Source organism: Crocodylus siamensis, chromosome 4 (genome assembly GCF_052110815.1).
Source record: "Crocodylus siamensis isolate JL-2025a chromosome 4, ASM5211081v1, whole genome shotgun sequence".
Taxonomy (NCBI): Eukaryota; Metazoa; Chordata; order Crocodylia; family Crocodylidae; genus Crocodylus; species Crocodylus siamensis.
Window position 1 is genome coordinate 177,383,475 of NC_143398.1, and position 17,338 is coordinate 177,400,812.

General features: G+C 41.9%; 1 long non-coding RNA gene across 2 annotated transcripts in view; it reads right to left on the minus strand.

Moving 5' to 3' along the window:
• LOC149867221 (uncharacterized) overlaps positions 1-11,830 on the minus strand; it is a 306,230-nt gene extending 294,400 nt beyond the window's left edge. The window contains exon 1 of one of the 2 annotated variants that reach the window (XR_016441617.1): positions 11,769-11,830. This is a non-coding gene — a long non-coding RNA (uncharacterized LOC149867221). Of the gene's footprint in view, positions 1-7,989; positions 8,096-11,768 lie in introns of those variants that run through there. The other variant, XR_016441618.1, reaches the window with a different exon arrangement.
• Positions 11,831-17,338: the final 5,508 nt, after the last annotated feature.

Consider the following 17,338-nt stretch of genomic DNA (forward strand, 5'->3'; position numbering starts at 1 on the left):
ATACTTCTGAATTCGTGCAAGTTTCCTGCAATTCTGCAGTCATCTGCTGGTCATTCCAGTTCTTCAGCACAATGCTCTCCCATCAATCAAACTGGTTTTCCAAACCCAGAAATAACTCTGCATCAAGGATAAACTGACCCAAGAACAGTCCCACAGAAGGAACTGGTCTACATATTCCTCATTGCCTCATATTTCAGACTACACTGTAAGAAATATCCCATAGCATGTACAGTCTGACAACAAAACAAATGCTGAGCACCTGAGACAGAAAATGCCTGCTGTATACATGCAATGATTCACACTGTCCTGTAACAGATAGCTATATAAATACAGCTGCAGCATAGCATCATATCTAAAATAATATGCCACAGCTCAGGGCTAATTAGACCACCAGTGTATAAACAAGTCTTTAGGAGTTTAACCCTCAATTTCAAACAGTTGTTTGCAAAAGGGGAGGGGGGGGGGGATGGGCAGGGAGAGTACACCGCACTGAAGTGTCTAAATTCTTACACGTTTATTTGTAGAGAGCTCTGCTTCCATTTTGGGTTTTTTATGTTTATCTGCAGCATTTTTCCAAATTTTTTCCAATTAACAAAGGTGGGCTATGCAAGAAATGATACAGTTTCCCACACCTTGCGGGAAAGCTACTGGTAAAACACTTAGAACAAGTTTTGCGCAAAGACTCGAGCTATATTATGCTGATCATTTAACTGACATGGAATGAAGCAGATCTCTGCCAGACTGCCGCAGCATGTGCAATTACCCAAGACACTAATGATTTTGCATATGCCTTAACTCTTATATATGCTTATATATTAATTAAAAGCATACAGTCCTGCATGGGGGCAAATACATTTAAGCTGACTCCTGCACGCTTAAAGAAAATAATTTCTGCTTCAGATATTTCTAAACGTAACCATTGTTCAACAAAGCCACAGGTAAGCCATAAATTCGTAGAAGTAACCAAAGGCTTTACGCTATGGATTATATACTAGGATAATTCTGTGAGAATGGGCCTGGCGGATGCTATTTATCCGCTGTCTATGTTTGGGTGAAGCAAGTGCTGCATAGTTGGAGTGTTGCTTCCGTATGACTTCCAGATTAGCAGGCAATTGCATTATAAAATAATGGTGATTCACTTAGCGTTTGCAGTTGAGATGTAGATGCATCCCAGGAGAACAGACCAATATGGGCAGCAGGATTGGAATGTAGATCCACAACTGAATTTCCCACAGTACTTCATTATAGTATCACTCCCCGCTTTTAAGTGTTTTGTACTCTTAGCTCCACCTTGGAGTAGGCATATCTAATACATTACTTTGCTGTCAAACTTTTTTCACTTATCCTTCAATTAGAAGGATAATGAAAACAAGCAACATCTTACTTTCAATCAACTTTTCCATGTCAGGAAGCATCTGAACATTTGATTGAATCCAGGTTTTGAAATTGTTCCCTTGATTTAATCTCATCTTAGCCACTTCCTCCTGAGTCCAGGAAGAGCTTACGCTACTCAAAAGGGTAGATTTCCAACTGATATTTAGACTTCTTTAAGGTTCCTGAGAATATAAACTAGAGTTCCTGAGAAAACAGCCTCTATGCAACTAAGGTTGTCACTTGTCTGGAAGCGGTCTCTCTAGCCCACAAAGCCACTGAAAGATGTATTCAAGGTGATAAAAGACTCGACCTGTTCCTCTATTCCAGTTGTGTGTGGAAGTTTGTCCTTAAACTTTAACATATGGGTCCCAGTTAATAAAACCACATTTCATGGATTCGCTCTCAGAAACTTATGTTACAGTTAAGAACAGGAGTCAAACCTAAGTGCAGTTAAGGATTGACATAACACCTCATCTGATGAATGGAGGAAGGGCTTTAATAACTACACCGTAAATGAGTTTTAAAACAAAGTGACAGAAAAGACTCCTTTTCAATATTTAAATAAATGAGCTATCATTAAAGTCCAGTATATTTTAGCTGTAATAGCATCTCTCATCAATAGAAGCAGGAATCGGTCTCAATTTTTACAGCTTTGATTGGGTGTGGATCCATTTCTGAAGATGATCAACTGGGTACAGTTTAGTGTTGCAGTGATTTCTCTCTCTCAGAACACACCTTATCAGCAGCTCCATTGTTTTTTTATACTCTTCAGGTAAATGCCTTCAAAGTCTTCTTTCTTGATGAATCAATGATTAAAATCCCAAACAAAGTGCATAGGGAGAGGGCCATTGTATTACAATTGCTAGCCACTTGGATTCTGTTTTGGGTCATCCAGTTGTGAAACTTGCTTTTGCAAGCTCTTGATGGGTCTGGAAGTTACCACTTAATCAACTGGGATGGAGCTTGATTGACTGCATGGGATACCTTGGGACATCAATCACAAGACACTGTTTTAGCTGTTTTAACAGTGGGGCAGAACCCAAAATATTCTGAACCAGATACAGTCTATAGAGACATCAAAAAAACCCAGACAGATATTGAATGCCTGTTCCAAGAAGTGACTTAAATCAGGGAAGAATGTGTCAATAAGGAAGATGCAATCATATAGCGACATGCAGTTATTTATGAATGGTTTAACATAGTAAAAACATCAGGTGTATTTACAACTAGCAGAGGAGATGAAAGCATCTGGGATTGCTTCATTTTGATAGGATTGTGACTAAGGTCATTTTTGTGCAAGATGCAACTATTATGAAATTTAAATGACCAAACTACAATATGTAGGTCCAGCCAAGCTTTCATGACCAGCAGTCCGCCATTTGATGCTCATGGAGTATTTATGTAGCATCACCAAGACATTCTGGCATTACCATCAAGGCAGGTAGGGCAAGGTCATATCTTCTTGCTGGACATGCCTGTGCTACTTATTTACATTTGAGTTGGGAAGGCTCACAACTCCCCCTCATGAGCATAGGATTCAACTCTTAGAAGCAACTGCTGGGTCCTACATGCACAGATACATTGCATCAATACTAACAATATGCCAGTACTAGCATGCAAAACTACCATGGGTTGTAAGGCCACATTTATAATGCCAGTAGCAGTTGGAGACTATTGGAAAAGAGTTCCCTCCAGTGATGCTGTGTGGCATCTTTTGCTTAATCTAATCAATGAATTATGGATTCACTCACACAATAACAGTGTTTTGCTGAGATTTGAACTTTAAATCACCCAGACTTGTACAAAAAAGTTCACTTCTGTAGTTCTTTTGTAAGGATTGTGTAAGGTTTAGACACTGGAGCTTGTCTTGTTGAATGATAGCTGAGGACAAGTTAATTTAAATGTTAATTCCATGAACTGTGGGCTGGATTCCCACATTTAGTTACCCATTTGTTTTTTTACCACCACAGGACCTGCTGCTATTCTGTGTGCTGCTCCTTGTATTTTACCCAGTTGTGCTTTTGTTACTCTGTTGGAACTGCAAAGTTTCCAAACTTCACTATCGAGGCTATTGACTATAAGGGTTTGTACAAAGGTAGCGTTGCTTACGCTGTGAGTTGCAGTATGCCCATCCTGTGGAGTATCAATCCCCCACACAAAAGTTAGATGAAGAGGAATTGTTATTGATTGTTAGGGAGACATTAACTTGACCAGCTGGAACCCAGATAGGAATTATAGACCAAGTCAGTCACCAAAAATTGCAGTATCTAGATGCTAGAAATAGAGAGGAGTCAAATTTGAATGGTAAGGCTACGGTAAAAATCAAATGAGCTTTTTGGGTCAAGGCTATATTCTCCTGGGTTATGAGTGGTAAGCATCCAGGGTAGCACTTTTACTGTGCTCATTTTGGGAACCAAGTTTTCCCATCTGCTCTTTGAATTGACCAGACAGGGTTGTCATTAGGTTTGGCTTGTTCCACCACTGCTTGTGGTCAGTAGTTTCTTCTATGCTGGCTTCTGCAGCCACTGCAAAGCGGTGCTGCCACTGAGGGGGAAGATCTAGTCCTGTTACTCTTTCCATGACATTGATCCATCTGCAATCTAATTTTGCAGACCCCAGGGACAGTTTTGGCTATGTTGCTGACACTGATGGGCCACTCAAGTTGTTTTAAAGGTTTGGGTGCCTTAAGGGCTGAGCAGCAATGCACTGCATGCATAAATACATTTTAAAAGTCTCGTTCCTTTGTATCACATCCCAGCTGAACATAGATTGCTGAATTAGAGAGATCTATTATGCCTTTAAGGATATTTATTCATTCCTAGGATCCCAACTCCTCTCAGCAGGGTCGGGGCAAACTCGGCTTTGTTTACTGGTAGGGCAGTCGGTTCACTGACCCAGAATTGCAAGGGAAGGGAAAAAGCAGTTGTGACTGAATGGCCATTAAATCTTTCAAGGTTTATTACTCAGAGGTCCCTCAGCTGAGAGGCTTGGAGTCCCTCACAACTTAGAATAGACAAAGATGTACCCGAATCTAAAAGCATTTGCTGCCTCAGCTTCCTTGGAGATGTCGGATCTTTCCAAAAGACCCGCACATCAGGCCATCCCCATTGATCATATGTTTTAGGTGCACAGATAGTTACGGGATGGATTGTGGAGATCAGGCTGTCCTAGCGTTCAGTGCTAGCAGGTGTATTTGGCAGGACATCATAGGCATTGCCTTGTGGGCTGCGCTCTCGGCATTCAGCCAAGTGGTGAAGGAGCTTGTGTGTGGGCAATCCATCAATGGCATCTCAGGATTCAAACTGTGTATGGCGCCAGTTGCTACAAGCCTTTTCAGATTCAAAAGTGCTAACTGTCAATCCATCTCAGTCAGCTGCATGACTGTATCGATACCTGTGACCACTGTGATAAGCAGCAATCTTTCCTCTAGGTTTGTGACTGTTAATTAATGCAGAGGTTACTTTATAGGCATCACAGAATCAGGTGAGCACCATATCCAGCAGGATTAGATCTGGAAAGTTAACAGCTTCATTTCATCATTTAAAGTTTCACTTCATTGTTTAAGGACAGCAACACAGCTGTTTTAAAACTCAGGGATGTCATGATTACACTGTTGTCCCCAAGGTACATTGGGAACAACTCCTGATAATTTGCCTAATAGATTTTCTTATCAAGGAAGAATTGTGGGTGTTCCCCAAGTGTGATAGTGTGCCTGGGTGCGTGCACCTGCTTAAGAGGGCAAGCAGCCAGAGAGATTCATATATAGGTCCCACGAAGCTTTCATGGCCAGCAAGTATGTTGAGAAACATGCACACTCTAGCCCCCCTGAAAGATATGGAGGCAAGGCAACTATATTTTCCTAGTCACAAATCAGAACACTCCATTCCTCTCCCCCACAACCCATCACTGCTCTCTGGTGCACTCAGCTGAGGCCAGAGCTTGGAGACAGCTGAATGTACCAGACAATGTGGGAGAGTGGGCAGGAGAAGAGGGAGATATTAAAACAGTCCCATTTTCAACGAGATCATCTTTTTTAATCACCTGACCTGGACATGCCACTGGATTGAGACAGAAGTGTTCATTTGCCCAGAACAACAGGACACCCAAGGCAAGTGTTTAAAATGGGACTGTCCCAGTGAAAACAGGTCACCCTAATGCGGGAAGTTCCTGGTTCTTAGGAGACAGTTACTGTTGCTTTGGCACAGTTCGGCACAGCAGCTATCAGTGGGGTAGGTGTGAAAGGAGCATACAAGAAATTCTCCAGAATGGATTCAACGGAGGACTTCCTCTGCTGCGCTGGCTAGAGGCAGGTGTTTTCCAATACAGGTTAGCAGGGTTTCAGTCATCATTAATAGACAATGTGAGGTGCCCAAGAACCAACATGTTGAAGTATGAACTTTCCCAACCACAATTTTAGTTAGTTGACAGGCCCCTTAAAAAGCCTAAAATATCTTTTTACACCTCAGATAAGACAACTGTCATCACTGGCTCACCCAGGAATGAGGAAGAAACACCTGCTAAAAACCAGATAACCTCTAGTTTGAGCCTCAGGTGAAGGATCCCAGAAGTTTACCGTGGCTTTAAGTTCCTATTTTGAAGCTGTAGGAAAAGGGACCTGGCCCAGTTGGGTAACAAATCCAAGACGGTGGGTGTGTGACATGCCCCACAGAGAATGATAAGGTCAAGAAGCTTGGTAGGAATGAGGGCAGAGCAAAAGGAAACAGTATGGGGAAGTGTTGCCCCTGCCTAAGCATTTATGCATAGACTAATAGGAATAAGCCCTCTATTGCAGTGCCACAGCTGATGAAAGCCACCCTCTGCTCCCTGAGCCTGAGCAGTCAAAATAGACAAACAGATTGTGCTGGGAATTAGTTGGGAAATATAAAATATGTTCTAGTCAGCATAGGAGGGTGCATCTGTATAAGAGTCAGATTGGATATTCTTAACAGTGGAGGTATTTTTGCTTCTGCTAACAGTAGGAAATCCAGTGCTGAGGAGATTATGAGACTACCTCACAGACCCTCTGGAGAGGGTCCAGAGGAGCGCCACTTGCATGATCAGGAGGCAGCAGGGCAGGCCCTATGAGGAGAGGCTACGGGACCTGAACCTGTTCAGCCTCCACAAGAGAAGGCTGAGGGGGGATCTAGTGGCCCATTACAAACTAGTCAGGGGGGGCCAGCAGGCACTGGGGAAGTCCCTGTTCTCCCTGAGCACTGCCAGGAGTGACTAGCAATAACAGTCACAAGCTGGCAGAGGGTAAATTCAGATTAGATATCAGGAGGCGCTACTTCATAGTCAGGGCGGCTAGGATCTGGAACCAACTTCAAAGCGAAGTGGTGCTGGCTCCTACCCTGGGGCTCTTTAAGACAAGGCTTGAAAATCACCTTGCTGGGGTCGTCTGAGCCCAGTACTCTTTCCTGCCATGGCAGGGGGTCAGACTAGATGATCTGCTCAGGTCCCTTCTGACCCTACTAACTAGGAAACTATGACTCCAAAAAGGAACAGTTATGAATCCTACAGTAACTTCAGTTTCAGATGTTGTAGTCTTTTGTGGGAAGACTGGTGAACAGACAGGGGTAGGAAACTGGTGAACAGACTTCTTGAGACATCAGGAGGAAGTCTTAAGCATCCCTAGTTACATGACAACCACGCCTAGAGCTGGGGAATGCCACCCTAGCCATTCTGGAGATGCATGGTGAACCAGTACCAGACTTGGTGGGCTGGTTGGCCTTTGGTAGGTCCAGCTTCAGTGCCACCCATGGACCCAATGGGAGACTAGTATCTGCTCAGCTTGAGGGATAAGATGAACACAGGAGAGGATGGTGCAGAATACATCTTTTAGATCAGTTGAGCTTTTAGGACAGGACAGCATGTGCAAACTGAGGCTCATGTAGGTTTTAGTACCCACTATGATTCCAGACAGAGAGGCCTTCCAGGGCCAGCATTGTGTCACTGCTGGAATCTGATGCTCTGAAGTTGGTCCCCCTTTTGTAATAAGCAAGATATGGGCATGTTATCAGTATTGGTGTGCAAAGGCACCGAGCTCCTGCCCTGAAGCTCAGAGCAGCCTCTCCCAATTCGTTTTAAAGCTGCAGGGCATATAGGATGCCACGTGTCTAAGCAAGCACCTCTGTCCTATGGTTAGTGCAGGTCTTTACTTGGTTCCATATTCACTGTGGAAACCTTAGGCGGCACCTATCAGTTCATCTGTGCGCTAGATGGGGCCAGGGATCCTTAACTAGTTGATCATAGGACAGACAGGGTTTGAAGGTGGTAGATTGTGACTCTGCCAGGAACTCCAAACAAGTGAAAACATCAAAGGAAATCAATGCCGATGGCATTTCTCCAGCAGTAGCTGTTTAGAAGTAGAAGAAACAAAAGACTGTTTTGAAAGCTTCCTCAAATGTGAGAAATGTAGGAAGGGATAGCTAGACTAGCATCTGCAGGGTCAATCAGCTCTAGGTTCCTAGAACAGGCCTCTCAGTGCCAGAAACACACTCAAAGTACTAGTTTCCTAACAGAAAGAAACAAACACTAACCTAATCATCAAGGACCCATTTATACATGAAGAGGCTTCAGGATGCATGAAGAGGTTTATACACATCAAGATCCTACCTGTACCCACAGACAGCAACGTGAAATCAAGGGAAGCTTCAGTCAGCCCTTTCATTTGTGCCTTTGTGTTGAGTATTCTGAGAGGCATCATACAGAAACAAAGAAATTCAGGCTGTGATTTTGCTCCAAACACTGCTGGCCAAGATAATACATTTGTCTGCTATGCACCCCTCCCCCCCCCAACTGAAGCAAATACAGGAAGAACTGACATTTAAAGTGCACCACAATTTATAGTAAATTATTCCTACCATCTCAGATTATAAGAGGTGTTTCATGGGAGGAAAAAATGTAACAAATGTTAAAAAAAAAAAAAGCTTCGTGCTGCTGAACAAAAGGGCAGGAGCTAAATCTAAACGTTTCGTCTCTTGTTTTTTTATGGCCACATTAAAGTTTAAGCTTTTGGAAGGGCTGTTAATGAAGAGCAATCACTAGCATCTGTGGAATATGATTCCCCTGTGCCATTTACCACCTCCTACAATCCATCAACTCTATCTTTGCTGCAGATCTCCTTGGTCAAGTCTCATTTCTGGTTGGGGAAGGAAGGTAAAGTGAGAGAAAGAAAAATAGTTCATCTAAATCACACAAAACCACATGCCTTCTTGTAAGGAAAAAAAGCCAGCACTGGTAGAAATGCAGAGAGTGCATCTGCCTGCACAGGTGAAGGCATTTGCTTGTCCCTATCTGTGTGGGGAGAAGTTCCCAACAAGTAAAATCACTAATTCCTTAAAAAAAAAAAATTAAAAAAATATCAGGACAGAAGGGACATTAGAAGGTAATTTAGCCCAACATGCAGCTCAAGGCAGGATCATCGCTGATTAAATCAAAGTCTAGCATTTGTCTAAACATTTGAAAACTTAGAATGATGCAGATTCCAAAATTTCTGTGGGTAGCCTGCACCAATGCCTAGTCACCCTCATAATGAAAAAGTTCTTCCTAATATCCAACTTAAAATTTCCCTTACTGACATTTAATACTATTGCACATAACTCTGTCCCTTGAATCCCCATCTCTGTCTATCACCATCCTCTTTGCAACAATCCTTCAAATATCTAAAAAATATTAACTAATCCCTCCTCCCTTCCATCCCTGCCCCTGACATTCTCTCTTCATCAGACTAAATAATGTCTGCTTTCAGTGCTTCTTCATGAAATTATGTTTCCCTGGCCTCTGATCATTTTTGTCTGTCGGACACTAATTCTATATCCTTCTTGAAGTGTGGGGCCCAAAACTGGATATAGGACTCTAAATGAGGCCTCACTAGTACTAAACAGAAGAAAAAAATCACTTCCTTTGACTTGCAAATGACACTACAGTTAATACAACCTAGCATACTATCGGCTTTTTTTGCACAAGAGCACACTGTTGGCTCATATTCAGCTTAGGGTCCACCATAACTCCCATGTCCTTTTCTGCAGTACTGCAGTCTGGCCAGAAGAACCAAGCCTACCCCACACTTCTAGGGAATGAAATGCTACACAACTTAACCATTGGGCTTGGATCTCATCCCTACTCCCAACACAAATTAGTGTTCCCCCAAAACCCAAAGGAAATTACACAGGTTCATGCAAGGCAAAGATATGATCCACAAGCAAGAGTTAAGAGCTTCCCATCTTCGCTCCTAGGATAAAAGCACAGCTCCTGATCAACACAACTGACCATTCTTAAGGTTGTTTGCCATCAGGTAAGCTAGCATGTGAAGTGTGGGTTATACATACCCATAAGCTTGTATTAGTAACAGTGCACCTTGATTTACAAGAAGCAAAGAAAGGCAGCTTTGTTGAAGCAGGATGAAGTTTTCTAGAGCAACAGGCTCATAAAGGCAAAGGGCTTGCAGTACAGTTCTAGAAAACAGACAAAGCTTAAATTGTTAAGGCCCATAAAAATAAAGCTTCAGTTCTTCCCCTTGTTTCAAAATATCTTTTCCCCTGCAAAAGAGGAGAAAGAAGAGGAGCAATTTTTCCCAGCCTCCAGAAAAACCGGTCAACTTCTCTACTTGAAAGTAGGTAAGGAAGTTTTAAGTACTTGTCACCCATCACCACACATAGTAAGTGCAAGGGCAAAGGCTAAAAAATAAAAAAATGGTTTTGAATGTTTATTTGACATCTTAACAGAGAAATGTTCCCAGAAGAGATACCCTCCTCTCCTCCCCCCAGCCTCCACAAGACGACTAGAATAGTTCTGGAGCATTGTTGAAGTTCCTATTTTGACCAGCCTTAGCTACATCAAAATGTGCCAACTCTGAGTGGTGCAGGAAAAATATCCATATCCAAATATTTCATCTAAATCCAGATAAAACATTTGAAGTGCATTGATTTTCTCACCCCAACTCTTTTTTCCAAAACATGGTCAAGTATTTGTAATTCTTCACTATTTTTTTCTCCTTAAATCAGATGTATGCAACAACACTTACTTCACCACAAAAACACTGAATGAACCTAAACAAGGGCAAACTGAGCTCACTCTCTGGACTGGGAAAGGTCTTCTTTCATTTTTGATCACCACAGCCCAAGCTACAGACAGAGCATTTTAAAGCCTTTCCAGGCTGCCTGACAGATACGGGCAGGAAGTGGTTGTGTTGTCTCACAAGAATGAGATTTTGACCATTTTTCCTGTCCTGTGTCAGGATGAAGAGTCAACACTTTTAAAGACTTGCATAAAACAGGATTATAATTCAAATGATCAAGTTGTTTTTAGTGTTTAAAAGGAAGCTTGGGCCTGAAAAATGGAACTTGTTTGTTTTGAAGCTTCCCAAAACTCAGTAGTTTTGGTTTCAACAAATCAGCTAAATGTCTTTGCTAGAAAATATTTGAAGTCCCTGACCAGCTCCAGCAAAACAATTTATAGGCATTCTTTGAAGTGCAACACAATTAATATAATACAGCATACCTGAAGAATTATGAATCGCCCCGTATGGAAGTGACATCAACTTTATTACCACTCTTCCCTTCTTCCAGGTCTAGAGGAGCCCTCAATACACAAAGGTTATTTACTGGGTTAATGACCTGGACTTTAAAATATCTGTCTGGGCATACTTAGCTAACTGTCTTCACAGAAATGAGTTGATTCAGCTCCTAACGCAGTAATCGGAAACCATACGAAAGAAATTAGCTATGAATGCACCTAATCACTTAAGACAAAATTCACAGTGCATGCTGTGAGGTACAGTTTTCATTATAAACTTTACACCCATTTAGGCAATGTTTAATATTCAGGTGAGTTATGGATTCTCGCATTACACAACCATGAGGAGGAAAAGTACTGGAGCAAGCAAAATAAAGTTAGGTCATAATAAGGAGCATACGTAAAGGCTAAACAACAAAGAGACCTTGAAGATTAGCTTATCGGGAGACAGCTGGAGAAAACACGTTTAGTATAGCAAGACTCCAGGGTGAGTTACTGTCAGACTGCCAAGAATGTGTTGAGGGGGGAGGCTGATCTGTGTCTCTCTCTCACAAGTATATAACAGAACCTGCATCCTTTTTCTGTTGAGTATCAGCCACCTCTTGCTGATCTCCCGTGGCCATGTAAAATAAAGTGCTTCTGTTAGCCAAACAGTGATCCTGTTGTGATTTCCCCATCAACCAGAGCCAGCACTCTTTTCATTATGACTCCTCATTAGCATACACTTTTCTATCTGTTATATTTAGACAACAAACCTCAACGCTTAGACAAAAGTTATAATATCCCTGCAAGGACAGAAGTGACGCATTAACTATTTTGATGATTAAAAAACTCCTTTAACTTGGCATATCCAAACAACTAATCACATCATAACATACAGTTCTGGCTGAGCTGGCTCCAGAGACTTCTTGTGTTCACTCCATTTAAACTTTAAGCCCACTTCTCTATCCCATATACTGCTTCATTAATATTCTAGCAGTTACCTCAAAAGCCAGGTTTAATCATTTAGAATTGTTAGTGGATTCTTTTAATGTTTTACTCACTAGTGCAAGTTTAAAAAAGACCTTCACTGTTACAACAAAGGGTTTACTAACCAGGCAAAAGTTCCCAGCTGGGACTAAAGATGGTACTATCTATTTTTCAAGCCATTCATTCACTCACTCACTCAGAGAACTGAACCCTGCCAACAGTGAAACAGCCCCTATACCAAAAGCAATATCCCAAGCATAACTCAACTGATGTTTTGCTTTTGTAATAGCCATTTTAGAAAGGCATTACATTTTCCTAGCCATCCCAAATTTTAACCATCTACCCATTATAGCTGTATTCATTAGTGTGTCCCTTCTGGCTCTGCTGAGAACATACTCCCTTATTAGGAATACTCTTACAAAACTGTAAGATGAGTCCCTCTTCCTTGCCCTAATCTTTACATTTCCCACCTGCCTCAGCTCTGCAATCTTTCCTTCCGTTGCTCGCCTTTTTCATCTTTATACTTTTACAGTATTCTCATCCAACCTGTAAGGTAGTAATATCAGACAGGGGACACCATTTGCCTTGTGGAACGCACACATAGCTTGCAAAGACTTGTGCCAGGCTTGAGGGTCACATAGCTGTTAGCCTGTGCTAATTAGCTCAGTGGCTCTGTCTTCATCCACAATGCAGAACGATCTTCAGCAGGTATGGCTTGCACGTATGGGCTGTCTCTTTTTGTCCTTCACCAACACAGTGAATTTGTCAGCACACATCAAGGTATCGGTGCATCTGCTAAGAATGAGTGCTGCACAGTGCTTTTCCATAACACCTCAAAATTGTTTGAGTCAGATATTTTTGGATGAGGTCCCCCAGCCCAGGTTCCCCCACCCAACTGGGAAAATTGTTAAAACCAGCCCCTTAAGACTAATTTTGGTTTTGATGAAAAAGGAAAAATATACATTCATTAAAAGAAAGAAAGAAATTTGCCACAGGATTCCTGGCTAGGTAAAGGAAGTCTTATCTGGGTTTTCAGCAAATTTAGTAATAAAAAAACCAAACAAGGAAGAGTCAGGCAAATGGACAATTGCAAACATGTTAAATTTAATATTAGAGTCAGTCTCAAAGTCCTTCACAGTAACCATTTAATACTGTTCTTGAACCACACCCCCAACCTGATGAGAATATGTGTTGCACTGCAGTCATTTAACATAAACTGCTACTAAAGCAAGCACCAAATGCATTGCCCTAGTCATTGATATATAAAGGAGGGCTACATTCTGACCTCACTACTAGAAGTAGCTGACAAACACTAATTTGTCATCGTTATGGACTCTGACAAAGTTGACCAGCTATATTCCTTACTGCAGTTTAAATGGGAGATTAGCCCAAGTAAGCGGTATAAGAACCCTTAAGTATTTATGCAAACAGTTATCTTGGATAAGGTTAAGCTATTAGAGAGGAATTTTCATGTTTCACAGACACTTGCAGAGGTGGCTCATTTACAGTAGGGATATTAGGAATTTCATTATATAGCAACTGAATTCACAAGTCTGTTTTGCTCAGTTCATCTCCACAATTTTAAGAATAACGACTCTGTAAGGAAAGAAGTGCCCTTCTTTCTGGTGATCTCTTTGAAAACAGAGAAGACAGTTCAAATACACTGACCTCTTGTGAGCACGTAGTTCATTTGACTTCAGTTTGGTCCTTCCACAGCCAGTCCTCTCCAAAAATCCAAAGGGTGAGTTTCAGTCCTCTCCCAAGCCAACTCCATAATCCCCCTCCTCTCCAGGGCCTTCTCCCCATGGGTACAGAGAAGTCCTCTACCCCGTGGTGATGCGGGGGGGATGTCATCACATCTGTTTGAGAACACACAGGTGTGCTCACACCTTCCCAATACTACAGGCTCCAATACACAGCACCCACCTGCACCAGCCTCAGATACTAGCTCCACATTGTTTTCAGCAGTGCTTTCTGTGCTGACTGGCTTCACCTGGCCTTTTCACAACTTCTCCCAGAAATTGCTGCTCTCATATGTTTACATCTTCCTCAGACAAACCATCCTAAGGCTCCTCCTCTTGTAGCACAACCTCCACAGGGAATCATGCTGACCCAAGCTCTGTCAGCTCTCACAGCTTACTGCCATTCTTCCTAGCCATAAGGAACCACTTAGAAAGATGGGTCAGGTTATTTGGTAGAGTCACCACTAAGAGCCTCAGAGGCAAGTGGGAAACCAAAGACTAAAGTCAGGTACCAAAACATCCAGGATAAAAGCCAAGAGCTAGAAACAAGGATCATAGGAATCCAAGATATTGCAGGAACAGGATATGAATAAGAAGTAGTCTGGGACAGGCGCTAGCCACGCACAGAATCAGAAACCTCCTTTAGGCATAAGAACAATTGCACAAGGTGTAGTAAGTGTGAGGTCACACTCAATTTGGTAAGCCTACTACAGAGGCAGCCAGCTCAGCTGATGCCGATTAACTAGTCAGGGTGCCTAGCTCTGCTGAGTGGTGTCCACATCACCTGGGGAGACTTAGCCTTCCCACCGGGGATACTCCAAGCAGGATGAAGGGAAAACCTTATGCCCCACAGATAGTAAAATCTGACTGCAATTATTTTATCTGGCAATAAAACCAGGCACTGGTGGGGAACTGACTTAGCACTCCTCTTTAAGATGTAATACTTTCCTTCACTAGTTTAAGTTTAGGATATTCACATAGCAAAAGGTTTAATTTATCCCAGGCAGTGCTTAGTTAAAGATGGATGAGGACAAAGATAGCTTCCTTTTCCTGCTTTGTGTCTATACACATCCCTGAAATACATACAAGTAGTCTGAGTTAACTACTGATGTTAAGTAGCTATCTACTTTTTTCAAGGCTATCTCTGTTTCTGGAAGTGATTCCAACACAGACTCATTGGCATTTGGAAAATGACTTGAAACTCGGCTTATTTTTTTAATACAATCAGCATCTTGGTAACATAAGCTCATTAAATATGAATTTTATCAGCTGTCATTCATTGGAATTTGTTCTGCTAGTAGCGTAACTGCCTGCAAAACTAATTCCTTTGCACAAAGAAATACTGATACAAAAATAATCACTTTTTCATTATTCTTTTCCAATAGGTATTAGTTTGCTCCACACCAATTATGTGGTGGTAAGAATTCTTAAGTTATTTAACTTACTGGAGTAATCATTGCAAAGAAAGTTCTAAAGGGTGTAATTTGATCACACATGACTATGGAGCACTGAAATTAATTTAACTGTATTACACAGTAGCTTTCATACAGATGTGTGAGTACACTGAGTGCCACAAGGCTCCGACAATCTGCCTTGGCATTATAATGTAACTCAACTACTGTGGAGACATCCACTCCAGACCTTCATTGTATGAGTTTTATTTTCTTTGGAAATGGTTCCTACATTCAAAAAAAGTTTATACACTGGATATATAACTGTATGTAGTGCTTTTTCTCCATTACTTCTCATTTTATTCAGTATACAGATTTAGCTATCAAGCCATTCATAATTGCTGATTGTAGAGTCATTATTAAAGCTCTTGTTCCATGTGCTGTATAAACCCAAAGGCAGATCTATTAAATGCCCTCCAGCAAGGTGAACTCGTTAAAAATGTAAATAATTAAAATTTGTGATTTTAAACAATCCAGAAACCTTGGCTTAAATTATTTTTTAAATTGTTTTGAATTTGTATTTTTGGGCCATTTTATAAAAAGAAAAAGGTTGATTCTTGTCTACAACCATGAGAGGTGTGGTGATTTGCAGTCAAATACTCCCATATTGTATAGAGACAATATAGTTCCATTGCATTTTGCCAGAGAGCTGGTTGGAAGAGTTTACAGAGGTCACAGACAGAAATTATATTTGGCATGTGGTCGGGCCCTTGAAAGCACTCTAAATCCATGCCCACACAGAATAGCATGGCTGCAGAGCCCTCCAATTGCACAACACATTAACCCTCATTGCATTAGGGTTCAAATGAAGATGCTCCTAAGTGGAGCAACTTCATTAATTTCCGTCTGGTTCAGCTGCAACAGCAGCATGGCCTGAACTACTGTCTCTGGATGAGAGTGGGGAGAAGGCAAGGGAGGGAGGTCCCTTCAGCCCTGCTAGTGTGGGAGGATCGGTGAATTGGAGCCCCTTACCTCGAAGGAGCTCCAATCTACCTGGCTGCCCACTCCAGTGGGACTGAGAAAACGCCAGGATGACCTGCTTTCTCCCCCATCCTGCCCAGAGACAGCAACAGAGCTGTGAGAGTGGGGCAAGCTAGAGGAAGAAACGACGCATGGAAACAGCCAGGGAAGACACAGCCTCTTTCCCTGGATCATCTCCAAATTGAAACCAATCCTCCACCCTCCAGATTCAACAGTAATATCTGTTCAGTTAGGAGGATCAGTCTCACTCATGGCAATTTCTATGAATTGCCACAAGTTAGAGCTGGAAGTTGCACTTCTGTATGCACCCAGAGAGTGTTTCTGACTTCTCCTCTCCCTGTAAACCAGATGGCAGGGTACATGCCCATTGGTAAGAGATTGCCCACCCCAAATCTGCTTACCAATGATACCAAAGAAGAAAAAAGAAGGACAGGGATGGTAGATGAAACAATTAAGTCAGGAACAAAATCAGGGAGGCAAAGCTAAAGAACGAGCTTCACCTGGCAAAGGAAGTTAAGGATAACAGGAAGAAGTTCTATAATATTTTGGCCAGAAAATAAGGGCAAAGGAAGCTGAGCCCATTGTTAAGTAGCCAGGGGAAACTCTTAATAGATGATACAAAGAAGGCAGAGTTACTCAACAGCTACTTTGCCTCAGTCTTCACAAAAAAATTAAGCGGCAAGCTGAAGAATAAGATAACACATGAGTTTTTGGTGGGTCTGAGAGCTTTGGATGGATGTGAATTAATTCAAGTAAGCAGGGCCAGATGAACTTCATCCCAGGATCCTGAAGGAGCTGGCAGAGGAGATCTCGGAGCCCTTGGAAATAATCTTCATGAATCATGGGAGGTGGGCCATATACCAGAGAACTAGAAAAGTGCCCTTCCTTATAAAAAAGGCAAAAAGGAGAACCTGGGGAACTACAAACCAGTTAGTCTTACCTCAGTACCCAAAAAATTATTGGAGGATGTCCTAAAGAAGGCCATTTGGAAGCACCTGGAGGAGGAAAGGCTGACCACAAGCAGCCACCATGTATTTTGAAAGAATAAATAATGTCAAACAAACTTCATCTCCTTTGATAAAGTAACTACTTGGGTAGATGAAGGGAATGCTGTGGGTATAGTATATCTGGACTTTAGTAAGGGCTTTGACAAGGTCCCTCATGACCTTCTCATAAACACATTGGAAAAATATGGTCTGGACAAAACTACTATAAGGTGGGTAGCTAACCGGCTCAAAATCTGCAAGCAAAGGATAATTATTAACAGGTCAATGTCAGAATACCAGATTTCAAGTTGAGTCTCAC